Below are 13,989 nucleotides of genomic sequence, written 5' to 3' on the forward strand. Positions count from 1 at the left end.
AGAATGAATTTAGTTTTATCACAAGCAGTGAGTTTTATTAAGCAGTGTAAAATATTCTTTGTCACTCTCTCTGGTTTTGGAATTTTCTTTTCTAAATCAACAAAGCGAATGGCAGCACTAGACAATGAAACAAGAAAAAATTTCCTACTATACATTAGCTCCAACAAGATAGACTTACAGTAACAGGCTATTACAAACAGTGTACGAACACAAACAACAAATAGAAGACTTGCTAACTTCAACTTTTGAAAATTCAGACAGTTGGGATCCAGAAACAGTCTGTAGTGCTCGAGATCTTCTTTCAACAGTACATGCATGACTTTGATTTCAATTTTTTCCTTAACGTGTTCTATTCCATATTTCCTCAGGCTGACATTGTTTCAAGTTCTCCAGAAGAAAGCTTTTGATATCGAGTTCTGCAGTAAACAAGTTGAGAAATTTTCTAGCCATCTTACAAAACTCAGAGAAGATTTTGAATCTATTTGGGATAAAGTCTCATGCAACAGTGATAAGCCTGCTCCTGTAAAAGACTAAGAATTGATGCTATTTCAGGAGAAAGCAGATCTATGTCCTATAAAAGAATATTTTTGGAAGTTACTGACGTAATGAAAATAACCATTGACTATCGATGTGCTGACTTGAGTAAACTCAAATTCCTCAGTATTTTAGATTCAAGATACTTTAAAGAGTTTGGAAAACAATTTCCGGGCTTTTTGAGCTTAAACCAGAGCTATGGCAAATTCTTTGATTTTTCAAGTTTGAGAGGTGAACTGAGTGTATTATACAAAGATAGTGAAATGCATAAGGACACTGTTGTGAAATTTCATTAGTACTTGACAGAAGAAGGATTAGTGTCAGTTTTTCCAGAACTGCATAAACTTGTCTTGTTAATAATCACCATCCCCGTATCTAGTTCATCTGCGGAGAGGTCATTCTCAGCAATGAGGAGGATTAAGTCCTATCTTCGGAACACTCAATGTCAGGAGAGACTATCTTCACTAGCTCTTCTGAGCATCGAAAATTCCCTGCTTGCTACATTATGCCAGAGACCACCCTTCTACGATGATGTGATCGACATCTTTGCCAGAAAAAACAGGAGGATTGAACTGGTGTACAAAAAATAAGGTACGATAATGTTTAATTTATTTTTAATTATGTACATATTTTATTCATTATTTATGTGCACGAATTTAGGTCTAATTATTTACTTTCTGAGTTCAAGGACACCCGACACCCCCTGCACTATGCTCCACTATGCTCTCTTAAGAATTTTTACAGTGAAACAAATGTATAACCTGGAATAAAATTGTGATGTCCACTTTACATAGATGTAATTAATGACGTTAAATAGCCTATATATCATATGTTGTATAACCTGGAGCTTCTCCTATTTGAAATGTCATGCCTCGCCACTGGAAGTATGTAAATTATTCCATAATAATTATTATAGTGTAATGATGTTATTGCTAACATTGAAAGCATGTTGGTCACGTTTGTATGTTTACTTAAGTGTAATGCTTTATTGGAGGAAGTACTCAAAGACGCTTGTTATGTTTATTAGAACAAATATTAAACACAGTAAGTAAAATGCCAAAATACTTATGTGATGTATTATAAGTGCATTTTTGTTGTACGGACAGTCATCTTCCTCCTACAGTGTTATTAAAAATTGTCAATTTTATACATTAATAGGATATTGAAATATTTTAACAAATGCAGTAAATCAACAATAATGAAATAAATTTTCACTTTTGAACCCATGTGCTAGTAATCTTTTCTCATGGGTTAATTTACGAGCTTTATCAACTGCTAGGCCATTATTATCCAGCATCTGAATGAAATTAAGGTGATATGCCAGTTAAATAAGTCCAGGAACAAGTGCGAAAGAGAGACAACATTTGTTCTCAATGGGTTGAGGGAAAACCATGGAGAAAACCTCAACCAGGTAACTTGTCCCAACCAGATTTTGAACCCGGACCTTCTCATCTCACGATCAGACATGCCAACTGTTACTCCATAACGGTGGACTATGTGCTAATAGTAGTATATTTTTAATAAATCAGACTGTTATTAAATGAGAGTCTAAAAACAATTTTATTCTACACTTAGGCAGCTAGACTTAAATTTAGAGTATTTTAAGACAGATTTTTGTCTTGCATAATAGTTGAAATTGACTGCAGTTTGCAGTTCTGATTTGATTCGATGTGTCATGCTCCTGTTTCTAACATCTGTTCAATTATTGTTCATGAGATAAAACACTCTTTTTGTATGAGCATTACTAACTACTTGGTATGTATAGAATAAAACTCGCCACTTTTTCCAAATTTATAACATTAAAAAGGTTTGATTTTAAACGCGTGAACACTAAAATTCATTCCTAGCAAACATTAACTTCTACAAAGACTATATATTTTAGTGCAGCTCAAAATTCATCATATAAATCATCATTCACGGCAAAATCAAATGTTTCGAATGAAAATTTTTACATAATGCAAAAATAAGGGAGAAAAATGCCCGACGAGAAGAAAAATACAGGGACCGGAAGGGTGTTAAAAATTAAGACCAAATACGGGACATTCCAGGAAATATGGGAGAGTTGGTAACCCTACTTGAAGGCCTCAAATGTTTCAAAATTTTCTGTCAATTTATTATAAACTGTAGAAGCACTATACATATAGTATAATTATTATCGCCTTGAATAAAATCTAAATTGACATTTTTAGACCTCGCATTGTATGTACATAATATCTTAGCAGAGGTCCCTATTGTGTATGAAGAGTACCAGTAAACAGTCTATATAATATATACAGTTGGTCTCAAAAGTATTCGTCCCATCACTACTTGCAATGAAAAGGAAAGTGAAAAGTATGAAAATTAAAAAAACAGCGCATTTTGAAATTAAAATATGCATTGATTAGCACATTAATACATGACAACATAATAAATATCTCTTAAAAAGTGGCTTATGAAACAAATATGAAACATACATATAACATTTCCTTGGTAAAAGCAGTGTCACAAAAGTAATCATTCACTACAATAAATAATAAATTTATAAGCCTTTAACTGCATATTAGTACTCTGTGGACTGTCCTTTGGAAGCAATGCCTGCTTGAAGTCTTCTTGACATTGATTGCACAAGGTTTTGTGTCACTTTTGGTCCTATTGTGTTCCATTTTTCAGAGAAAGCATTGTCTCCAACTGTCTGTACTTTTAACCTGCTTTTTGTTAATTTTTTACTTAAGTTCCCCCCCATAAATGCTCTATCACATTTAAATCCAAAGACTGGAGAGGTGTATGTAGCACACGAGGTGTACTGTATACTCTATAGCAGCCATTCCTTAACAACCCAAGCAGTGCACAGTGGGCCAGACTGAGTAAAAAATGGGACAAAATTGAAAAAATGAACTTTTTTTTACAATACTTTTGACAATGTATACTCATAGTAGGGATCCTGGTGAGCACTAAACTCATGATGCATCATCGATAACATGTTTTAACAACTGTGGCTACAGCCTTGAAAGAGAGCTATTGTAACCAGGCGATAGCGCACCAGTCAGTCCTAGGCCGTGCGCTTGAGACAGTGGTGTGTGTTACGTGGTCATATTCGTGAATAAAGAAATAACAATGGCTGAGAATGTTAGAACAAAGGGTACGTTTTATTAGGAATACATGTAATTTTGAATTGGTTTATATAGAGTGTAAATATTTGTGATAACTCGGAGGAATGCAATTTAAGCTAATATATTTTAGTTTTCAATATTTAAAGAGGGTTATAAAGTGCGTGTCACTCGATGTTACGAAAACTTTTGTGTCGATGGTTTAAACAGACCCTATAGATTGCAGAAAAGTCGTATTCAGCTGCAGCTACTTGCACTTTTCTGCTTAATGTGCGAAAATTCAGATACCTACGTACAGTATTATTCATTACTATTCCAGATGACCGCTGTTTTTTACACTGTGAAATCATGGAAGCCTTGCTACAAAATAATAATGATAAGACAGCTGTTCATGAGTTCGTTATTTCATAGTTAGGATTACGTGAAAATTGTCAACAAGATTTTTCTTCAGAACTAAAGAAAAAAATAGTTCATTCTGCAGTAATTTGAATAAAAGATAGCAGAATTGCTACAGAATGAAAAATAAATAGGAAAAAAAATATGGCAGTTCATTGGATCGAGAATTTAAGCTGCCCCCATGTAGGCCTAATAAATTTCATGTTGAACATGTGGCTGAATGTTCATAGTTGTATAGTCATTCTGGTCATCCAAGAAAATTTTTCTCTGAATCATTTAAAAAGACCAAGAGGAGGAAACCTGAACATTTCAGAGAAGCTGCTGATCCTGCTGTGCTTGCTCTTGCTACTCAGATAAGTGTGAAGGCTTCTGGTAAAAAGGAACCAGCTAAACTAATGGAAAATGCTGTAAGTACACCAACCCGTGCGGCAAAAATTCCAACTGCATATAACGAGCATAGTAGTTCCTGCAAAAATGTTGCAAAATATAGTGGTGATGACGTTTTAGCCCTGATAATGGATACAAAATTATCTAAGTACCAGTACACTTTATTGAGACTACAAGCAAAATGTAGAAATGTAGATTTATATCCAGCGTACAATGAAGTTCGATAAGCAAGGCTGCATTGCTATCCATGTGATATTACTCTGACAGAAATAAGTGCAGAAATGAACTTACAGAGTCTGTTAGATCATACAGCCAAACGAATTTATGAAAAGGAGAAAGGAAGAAATTCAGAGTCGGTTTCCAAATGAGATGGGACTTCTTGTGGACAAACCTAAACCAGGAGAGAGTGGAACCTCAAACAACTGGAATACTCCTAGAAGATTCTTCTCAAATCCCGAATTAACATATCCATAACCGGGATAGACAAAGATTTAATTATACGCTTGCAGTTGTTCTTCGAGTAATTTCTAATGGAAGAGACATTAAAATTGATTCTCTGAATCAATATGCGCTAGAAAATGCAATATTGTTCATTCAGAAGTATTCCTAGTTTAACCTCCCAGCTAGCATACACAAAATTCTCATCCATGGGTCTCAGATTATTAACTCAGCTCTGCTTCCAATTGCACAGTTATCTGAGGAGGCTCAGGAGGCTCATAATAAAGATATTAAAATAATATATCGAGAGCCCCACACAAGGAAAAGTTCTCGTAAAAACACAATGACAGATTTAGTCAACAACCTTCTCATATCTTCCGATCCTCTCATTTCAAATATCAGAAAGTCACATAAAAAAACACATAACTCCCTTGTGGAAGGAAGGATTACAGCTATGGAAAGACTCTAGTGAGAAAGACGAAGAAAGTGCCATTCATGAAGAAAATGTCAGTAATGAAAATGTAATGATGAGGAATCAGATATTGAATAAAAAAACTATTATGTTGTGAAAGTGCTTTTAACTTAAAGAAAAAGTGAAAACTATTGAATAACTATTGATTTTATGCATCCAAGAAAACAATAGAGACATAAAATAATTTTGTCCCATTTTGAGTCGATTCTGGCCCACTGTGCAGTGTGGTGAAAAAAGAAGTCACCATCATTGCCTATTTTTTGCACACTTAGCATCACATGCTGTTTTAGGATGTTCAAATACTCCATCTTGTCCATAGTTGTAGCCATTTCATGGTATTCACCTATCCTAGTCTTCGGCATACACTCCCATATCATTATGTATCCTCTCCCATGTTTTATTGAAGGCTGTATATTCTTAGATATTTCCAGAAAAATTTAACAAAATCGAAATGTATCTTCTCACACAAAAATTTATTTTATGCTCTAATTTTTTTTATTTTCCATTCTTTAGTATGTCATGAATAAAATGTCCCATAGAATTTTGAATATCTTTTTAGTACAAGAGAAAAAAATTTTTAAAGGTAACAAAATGGAAAAATTAGAAAAAAACTGGTCAACATTTTACTTTTTATTTTTTTGTAAATGAAGTTCAGCCCTGACAATAAATTCCATAGGTCATTTTGAGAAACACATTTTAGAGAATATTGTGTAAAAATTTCAGAGCCCTAGCTCTCATATTGTGGGAGGAGATACACTTTGAATATGGCAAAGTTATCAAAATATTGCAACAGAGAAAAAACATGTTTAAAATTTTGCATGGTATATCTATAAGAAAAAACACATAGTCACTGTACCTGTACTTTCAGAAGTGCCCAGCTTTATATGATAGTCCATCCCTCTTCTTGACAGCATTTTCAGCCCTTATCTTCGCCATTTTCACTGCCTGTCATGCCCGCTTTGCTTTTTCATTTCTTCGCTGAATGGCCCAGCTGACTCGTTTCTTGTCATGTTGAAAACTTAATTGAATTGTTTCCATGTGAAATTCCCAATGATTTCTGCTCTAACAGCGTTCTTGTACATTCTGCATTGAATTCACATACAGCCTGACCAACAACTTGAATAACACGGCGATTTGTTACAAATATTTCCTTTGGCATTTATTCCAAATCATGGAATGCAGGCTCTCATTAGCATTTTGAGTTTTGCCCATCAGACATCTCCCTAGCAGACTGTCAGATGCAAGTCTCTGATAGATGTGCATGACTTGTGCTAGATATTCTTCTCGAAGAGGTGTCCCAACATTAGCTTCATGTGGTGGCGGTTTCTTATTTTGTGCTACCGCTCTGATAAAAACACCACGAAGTCACTCCCTGGAGGGCATTTTGTATGCTGAGGCTTCTTATCTGTTGACATGCAATGAAACAGAGTAGCCAGTACTGCTGTCTTCATGGCATGCAGGTCTCCAGTATTGCTTCTAATAGCCCTCACATAATAATTTTGCAGTTTATTAATTGTAGAGTTTTTCAGGGCTCCAAAGCCTTTACCACCGACTCGTATGCCTTGTGCCTGAAGTTTTGTTCTTGCACCTCTAAGAGCTGTGCCTAACCGCTTGCCAACATGGTTAACACACTCTTCTTTCTCAATGGGTATTTTGGGACCATAAGGTTTCTCTAGATTGAGCCTAGTCCAAGTCTTTGCATCACCATCTGACAGAACGGTGATGTAACGGAGACCAAACTGTTCTGACCTCTTCCAGAGTGTAATGGCTGCTTCCATTTCCATTGCCCCTGATGTGGATTTGTGATTTACATCACACACTAGTGCATGACCTTCATGCCAGAAATGAAATTCAGGCGTATCACTTCCTAAACTACTTTCTGCTATTTTGCACTTCTGACAGTACTTAGACTTCACATCAAAATCAATAACATACCCAGTTAGAAGATCTATTACGCAACCAACACCATGAGAAGATATATGGCCACGTGTTAGCCAGGTCCCATCATAAGACACAAATATATTTATTGGTGAAGATGCCACTGCCTCGGCTGACAATTCTGTGTAAGCTTTGAGTTTCATTTTCTGAATTTACACTAGGCACTGCACTCAAATTCTCTAGATTTTGTTGTCTAAGATTTGTCTTTATGGCAAACACAGTGTCACTAGAATTATCACAAATAATCTCCGCACTTTCTGAACATTCTTGTGGGCTACTAGGCCTACTCACTGTTTTAGGACCCATCTTCTTTCATTCAGAGCAGAACAAAGTACAGATCTAATACTTTTCTTCTTAGGCATAATTAACAACTTATCCAACTAAATATAACGACTATAAATAAACTGAACACTACAATTATACTTATTTCACTATATTTAGGTCTATGTAAATGAAACACTCAGCAAACGATTATAAACCCACAACACAAAACTAAACACTCAACTAACGATTATAAAAGCACAAAACAAACCAAATTCAATCTGTAAACAAAACACCACATGGATTCTCACGTGTATTGAATGCTTTCAATAACAAAGTAATACCCAACGTGTTTATGTAAAAACTATGGAAACAACGCCAAGGAAAATAAATTTCTAAACACAACCAAAAACTGACTATCGAAAATAAGTGACATCTATTGGAAAATATGACGAACTATTACAAATTGACTACGGTAACTTGACAGTAAAGATAACAACATTGTGTATTCGAAACGGAGGCGATAGGCATGTTTCAAAAGTTGACGACAGATTTAAATGCCTGGGCGTAGCTGGGCTGTCATGTTTACGTGACGCAGGCTTTTAAAAATGACGGCGAAAACAACTGTTCCAGGTGTCATAGACAAATGAAATTTTGTGGAGAGATTCTCCAAAGTGTAAGGTATTTTTTTTATGTAAAAATCACAAAATCGGAATTTCTGACCAAAATGCCAAAAATTTCACCTCTGTCCCCAAGTCCCCACACTGCCAGCTGCGCAGAAGATACGACTGGACCCAAATTGAAGCGATCGCTCGCCGCCATCTTGAGGCGGACGGAAAGCAATGCTGATAGAACGCAATCGTAAAACAAATTGAGATTTATTACTATACAACATAAAAACAACCAAACATGAGCCTAAGAGTAACAAGGATAAAGACAAATATAAATAGTAAAACGTAATTACCTGCATTCTTGTGGTATAACATCAAATAATCAAAGATATTAATGCTGCAACTGTCAGTCAATAATCTTCGTCGTCTTTGTGACTTGGGCGTATTTATATTTACATAATTCATCATATCCGTAGGATGGGCTTCCTGAAATATATTTCAATAACCGAGTGAGAACATTAACTTAATCTTGCACATTGTGTGTATCTTGCGGTCGTGAAAAATAGCGGACAAAAAGTAATGATGATAGAACGCAACCGCAAAAGACACCAAGATTTATTACTACACTATAAAAACAACCAAATATAAGCTAAAAGAGTAACAAGGATAAAAACAAATATAAACAGTGAAACGTAATCACCTGCATTCCTATAGTAGTCTACAACAGCAAATAACTGGAACTGTCAGTCAGTAATCGTCATCTTTGTGAACAACAAATATTAAGCTGTTATGCTAAAACTGTCAATTAAAAATTCTTGTCTTCGTGATTAGGCCTATTCATATTTACACAATTCATCAAATCTGTACCGATGGAGTTCCTGAAATATTTAATTAATCGAGTTAGAACATTAACTTAATCTTGCACACTGTGTGCATTTTGCTTAGGCCTAATAATAAATATTTCAATAAACAAGGAAATGCATCAACTGTTATTATTAAATCGAATATGTGCAAGAATGTCAAAATATTGTAACTAGGCCATATGAAAATACTTAACCAGATTTATTTTGCACTCACTTATTGATTCATAAATAAAATTGAGTTAGAGAGATGCTGTCTAACTACCTTCTTATGCAAAGCAATACTGGTGGTGAATTGATGGTATAAATTTACCGCGTTTAACAGCAGATAACCATTTACTGAGAAGCTCAGGCTTTTGCAATGGAAACCTAAAAAGAAAGTTTGCGCTTACTCCTATAAAACATTCTCTTCTATTAACACAATAAATATGTACTGATGTTCTCAGTCATTTTACAATATCCTAATACAAGATATGTAACTAACTTACTTGTGAAAAGAAATTTCCGAATCCTTCTTACGTCGATTTGTACAGTTGTATGCGGCACAACTATGCACCATGATTCCACTTACGGAATTTATATAGGAATACGATGAAAATAAATGATAAAAGAACACTATTTGTACAGTTGTATGCAGCACAAGAGCACACGATGGTTTCACTTATAATAAAGAAATATGATTAAAATACTACTATTTGTATAGGCCTCATGTAGCACAGTAGTAGGCCTAGACTGTGATTTCACGTATATCACAGGAGACCGATTCATTTAAACTATATAAACACTATATACACACACAGTATTGATTAAATTAATACGCACTTACTCCTAACACATTCAATAATACTCAATAACCTTCTATGTTATTTCAAATTAGGCGGAATCGTGATGTAATCATATTGTAGTCACATGGCACCGTTGCTTACGAGATTACATCTGATTCTGACGATTCTAAACGGCGTCGGGATTGTATCCGGCGTGGCTTAGTGGATAAAGCATCAGCACGTAGAGCTGAAAACCCGGGTTCAAATCCCGGCGCCGGAGAGAATTTTTCTCCGCTCCATCACTCTTTCATCATGTGATGACGCAGAATATCTGCATGGAAATATCATATGTACTTCGGTACATCAATATATATATGATATGCGTAATGAATCACTTTGTGATTTAAGACGGCGCCCATACCGTCGGATCCCGGCCAAACAGTCACTCATCTGAGTGCACCTCAACACATGTATGGACTTCGGTCCTGCGTTCATAGACATCTATGACGCAGTGCAGAGGGCGGCCACCAGAGGGAACCCAAGAGATGGAGCTTAATCTGAGACGATTCTAAACGGCGTCGGGATTGTATCCGGCGTGGCTTAGTGGATAAAGCATCAGCACGTAGAGCTGAAAACCCGGGTTCAAATCCCGGCGCCGGAGAGAATTTTTCTCCGCTCCATCACTCTTTCATCATGTGATGACGCAGAATATCTGCATGGAAATATCATATGTACTTCGGTACATCAATATATATATTAATTACAACTGTTTCTGTAAAATTTTATCTTTTGTGGGATAAGCCCTTTTACCTGAACACTATGTTTTTGTCAAATGTTTTGAATTATGTTTCTTCTTCGGCCTCTGTTTTAATATCTCTAATATCGGACCCACTAACATCTCAATTACTTGAGGAATCTTTGTTGAACTGTTTGTATTTTCTAAAACTGAACACATTCCGTCTTTATTGCTTGCCTTGTTTTTCATGAACTCATAAACACTGGACACAATTTCACGACTCAGATTGTGAATAATATTTCCTTTTAATTCTAAAATAACTAAATATATTGTCTCAACACATATCACTCAAGTAAAAAAAATTACAAATAAAATAAATTTCATTTTCATTAAAATTAAAACAAATTGCGAAATTAGTTAAGCTGCCATATGCGTTTATACACACACTATTCTAACAGAAACTGTACTATAGTTACGAGCGGACCAGAGTCAAGAATGCAATTAACAGTGGTCTGGTAGGTGGAGGTATGTGGCAATGAGGAAAGATATGGTGCTATTACGCAGACTCAGTACCAAGTTAAAATTAACCAGTGAAGGTATTTGAAAAATGCGTTAATATAATATTGTGCAATACTGTCTGCTTTTCCACTGTCATGTAATGGAGTATTAACTACATCACACTCACAATAAAAGCCAATTACTGAAGAGGAAAATTCGTTGTGCATGGATGATGCACACGTGTCGTGGGAGTCATACCTGTCTGTCCTTTATAGGTAACAGTAATAGCTCCCTACTCCTCATACGTTCCAAGCCATCTCGTAACTATATCTATGCAGCTCTTGAAACCTGCATGTGATTTCTAAACTCCAAGATGTAACTGGAGAGAACCACAGTTATAAACAGTATGGTCAAAGTAAAGTTATCAGTTTAAAGTGATAGCATAGGCTTTATGTGCCGTTACAGACTCCTGTAGGCAAAAGAAAAAAGTATGCTGTCCATTAACTTACCAAAAAAAAGTAAATCATTGCCACATATATTTGGGCTTACATTTAATAATTAAATTAATATTTTACATTAATACAAGGTGTTATCGGAAACTTTCCGGACTTACTCTAAAACATGTTAGGCTTACCTTATTTACAAGAGGTCTCCAGCTCCTCTGCCATGCTTCAAACATTTTATGCAAATCTTTGTGCTGTAGTATGTCAAGCACTTTCTGTGATTTGGTCTTGATCTCTTGTACTATCTGGAAACATCAGCCTTGAACTTCAGTTTCATTTTTCAGAACAAAAAGAATTCATAATGGGCTAAATATTGTGAGTACAGAAGGAGCAGGTTGCCAAAAATTGTTGCATTTTTGCCACAATTCTGGTCTTTTGCACTGAATGTCTTCTCTGAGCTGCCTCAAAACATATTCTAATGATGTTACAAAAGTTGTAGATAGTAAGGTGAAGAGCCTCACAAACAGTTTATGCAATTTTTTCAATCTTTTTGGAGATTGTGCTAGTACAAAGCTGTCCTGTGCACTTGTCTTCAATGTTTGGCTCTTTTTTGAAACTTGTAAGTTATTTGAAACACTGAACAATTTCAAGGGAAAAATTGTTCAAATCTGCTTTACAGAGAGCTTTACCTGAAAGACTAGATTTGCATATTTGAAACACTGTTCATGGCCTACAGTATCAGCACCAAAAGTCTGATGAGTTACTGCGATTCTCAGTGGCCAATTTTCTGAGCATATTCCTTGTTGTTGGCCTGGTTGGCTCAGTTGGTATAGCGCTGGCCTTCTATGCCTGAGGTTGCGGGTTCGATACCGGGCCAGGTCGATGCCATTTAAGTGTGCTTAAATGCGACAGCTCATGTCAGTAGATTTACTAGCATGTAAAAGAACTCCTGTGAGACAAAAATTCCGGCACACTGTCGACACTGATACGTCAGCAGTTGCGAGCACTGCTAAATAAAACATAACATCTATTCCTTGTTTATGATTATCTACCATTGCAGAACAGCACAAATATATTATCACAAAATACTGCAGCACATCACATTATACCCAATTTGACTCAAGAAGCATGCTGCTACTGATAGTGTAGGAACATTAATCTCTCAAAGTTGCCAAGCAGTCAGTATAGTCATGAAAATTTCCGACAGCACTTAGTATTTGTAGTATGTCTGTTGATAGCCAAAGTTGCTGCTTTCCAGACAGGATATAAAATATTCAACTTGTATATACCGTGCATCTATTTTATTTCCTTACCACTAAGCAGCACTTAATTCCACACTTGCCAAGAGTTCCTTTTATATGCCTCATGCTTTGTAAGTTGGCTAAATTCAAGGTCTGAAATAATAATAAGATAAATGAAGAGACAAATACAACAAAAGTGACTCAGTCCCTATGGAAGTGAGTTGCGTGACAGAAGCCAGTAGCACAGCTGCAGACAGTGAAAGTGCCTCTAGCAGTAAGGAAATAGAATGAACAGTGTGCTATACCAGGAAGGTCCCAAGATGGAAACCTGTGTCGTTATTGCGTCAGTGAGATTAAAATTCTTGGCCACATTTTGGGTGCCTGTCTTTTCAACGAGATGCTGCGGAACTCTAGATATCACAGAATCAGGTACATGATTGTCGAAGCCTTGACGAAAAAAAGGTCTCATTGTACACAAAGAAGTCCATGGCATCTCTCAAGAGGGATCCTATCGTCGGATGCTTGCCATTTCATCAGGCTCTACATCCGCCTACAGTATCAACCCTACAGGTTTTCGAGGCTCTGGAGCAACAGCCCGCTGAAGTTCATGCAGAAAAATGCAGAATTTATGAGCCCACAGTTCCATTCTATTAAATATCATCTCACCTCCATTGAAGTTGTTGGGCTAATGGTTGGAGCTAGGGGCATAATACCTCGCCTCTTTGTCAGTTTCTGCAAGAAGTTCCAGCTGAACAATGACTTCATTCGTGATGTTTTCCTCGCTATCAGAGGATCACTTGCCATTTTAAAATACCATCTGTACTTTGTTTCCTAAAAAGAAATAACTCTTGTTTGAACATCTAATCTGTTTGCTTACTATGTTTATTATATGCTATTACCTTTCCTGTTCTTAATTTTTCTTTTTTCTTCATTCCCTAGGTTTTTCTTTTGTGAGCTTTCCTTTCTAATTTCAATCCTGTTTTCACTCTGTGTTTATTATGCTTTGTCCAATGAGACAGTGTTGAAAGTTGAAATAGTGTCTTTCTAAATAAATATATACTATAAGGGTCATTTCATAAGTCATGGCAACTATATTATATCAGCCATTAAAGCTGCAGGAATAGAGACTCGCTATATGCGATTGAAGGTCACTGCAATGTGTTTTGCAATGCTAGTACCAAATTGGGTCTGGGTACAAGAGACAATGGGTAAGGGAAATTGGAAGATGTGTAAATAGAAATAATTCTTTTATTATGCACAAAAGGAAACAAAGTTCATTACTCACTGCTAATACCCTTCAAAATAATTCTCCAAGGCTTGCACA

The 13,989-nt window shown here is 35.9% G+C and overlaps 1 protein-coding gene across 3 annotated transcripts in view; it reads right to left on the reverse strand.

Annotated features, from left to right (window-relative positions):
- The window catches only part of LOC138705098 (uncharacterized), a 63,425-nt gene extending 54,460 nt beyond the window's left edge, over window positions 1–8,965 (reverse strand). For 2 of the 3 annotated variants that reach the window (XM_069833725.1, XM_069833723.1), the window contains exon 1: window positions 6,170–7,886. The gene's annotated coding sequence lies outside the window, so the exon portion shown is untranslated. Of the gene's footprint in view, window positions 1–6,169; window positions 7,887–8,476; window positions 8,610–8,823 lie in introns of those variants that run through there. The other variant, XM_069833724.1, reaches the window with a different exon arrangement.
- Between the last annotated feature and the right edge of the window lie 5,024 nt (window positions 8,966–13,989).

Source organism: Periplaneta americana, chromosome 8, assembly GCF_040183065.1.
Source record: "Periplaneta americana isolate PAMFEO1 chromosome 8, P.americana_PAMFEO1_priV1, whole genome shotgun sequence".
Lineage (NCBI taxonomy): Eukaryota > Metazoa > Arthropoda > Insecta > Blattodea > Blattidae > Periplaneta > Periplaneta americana.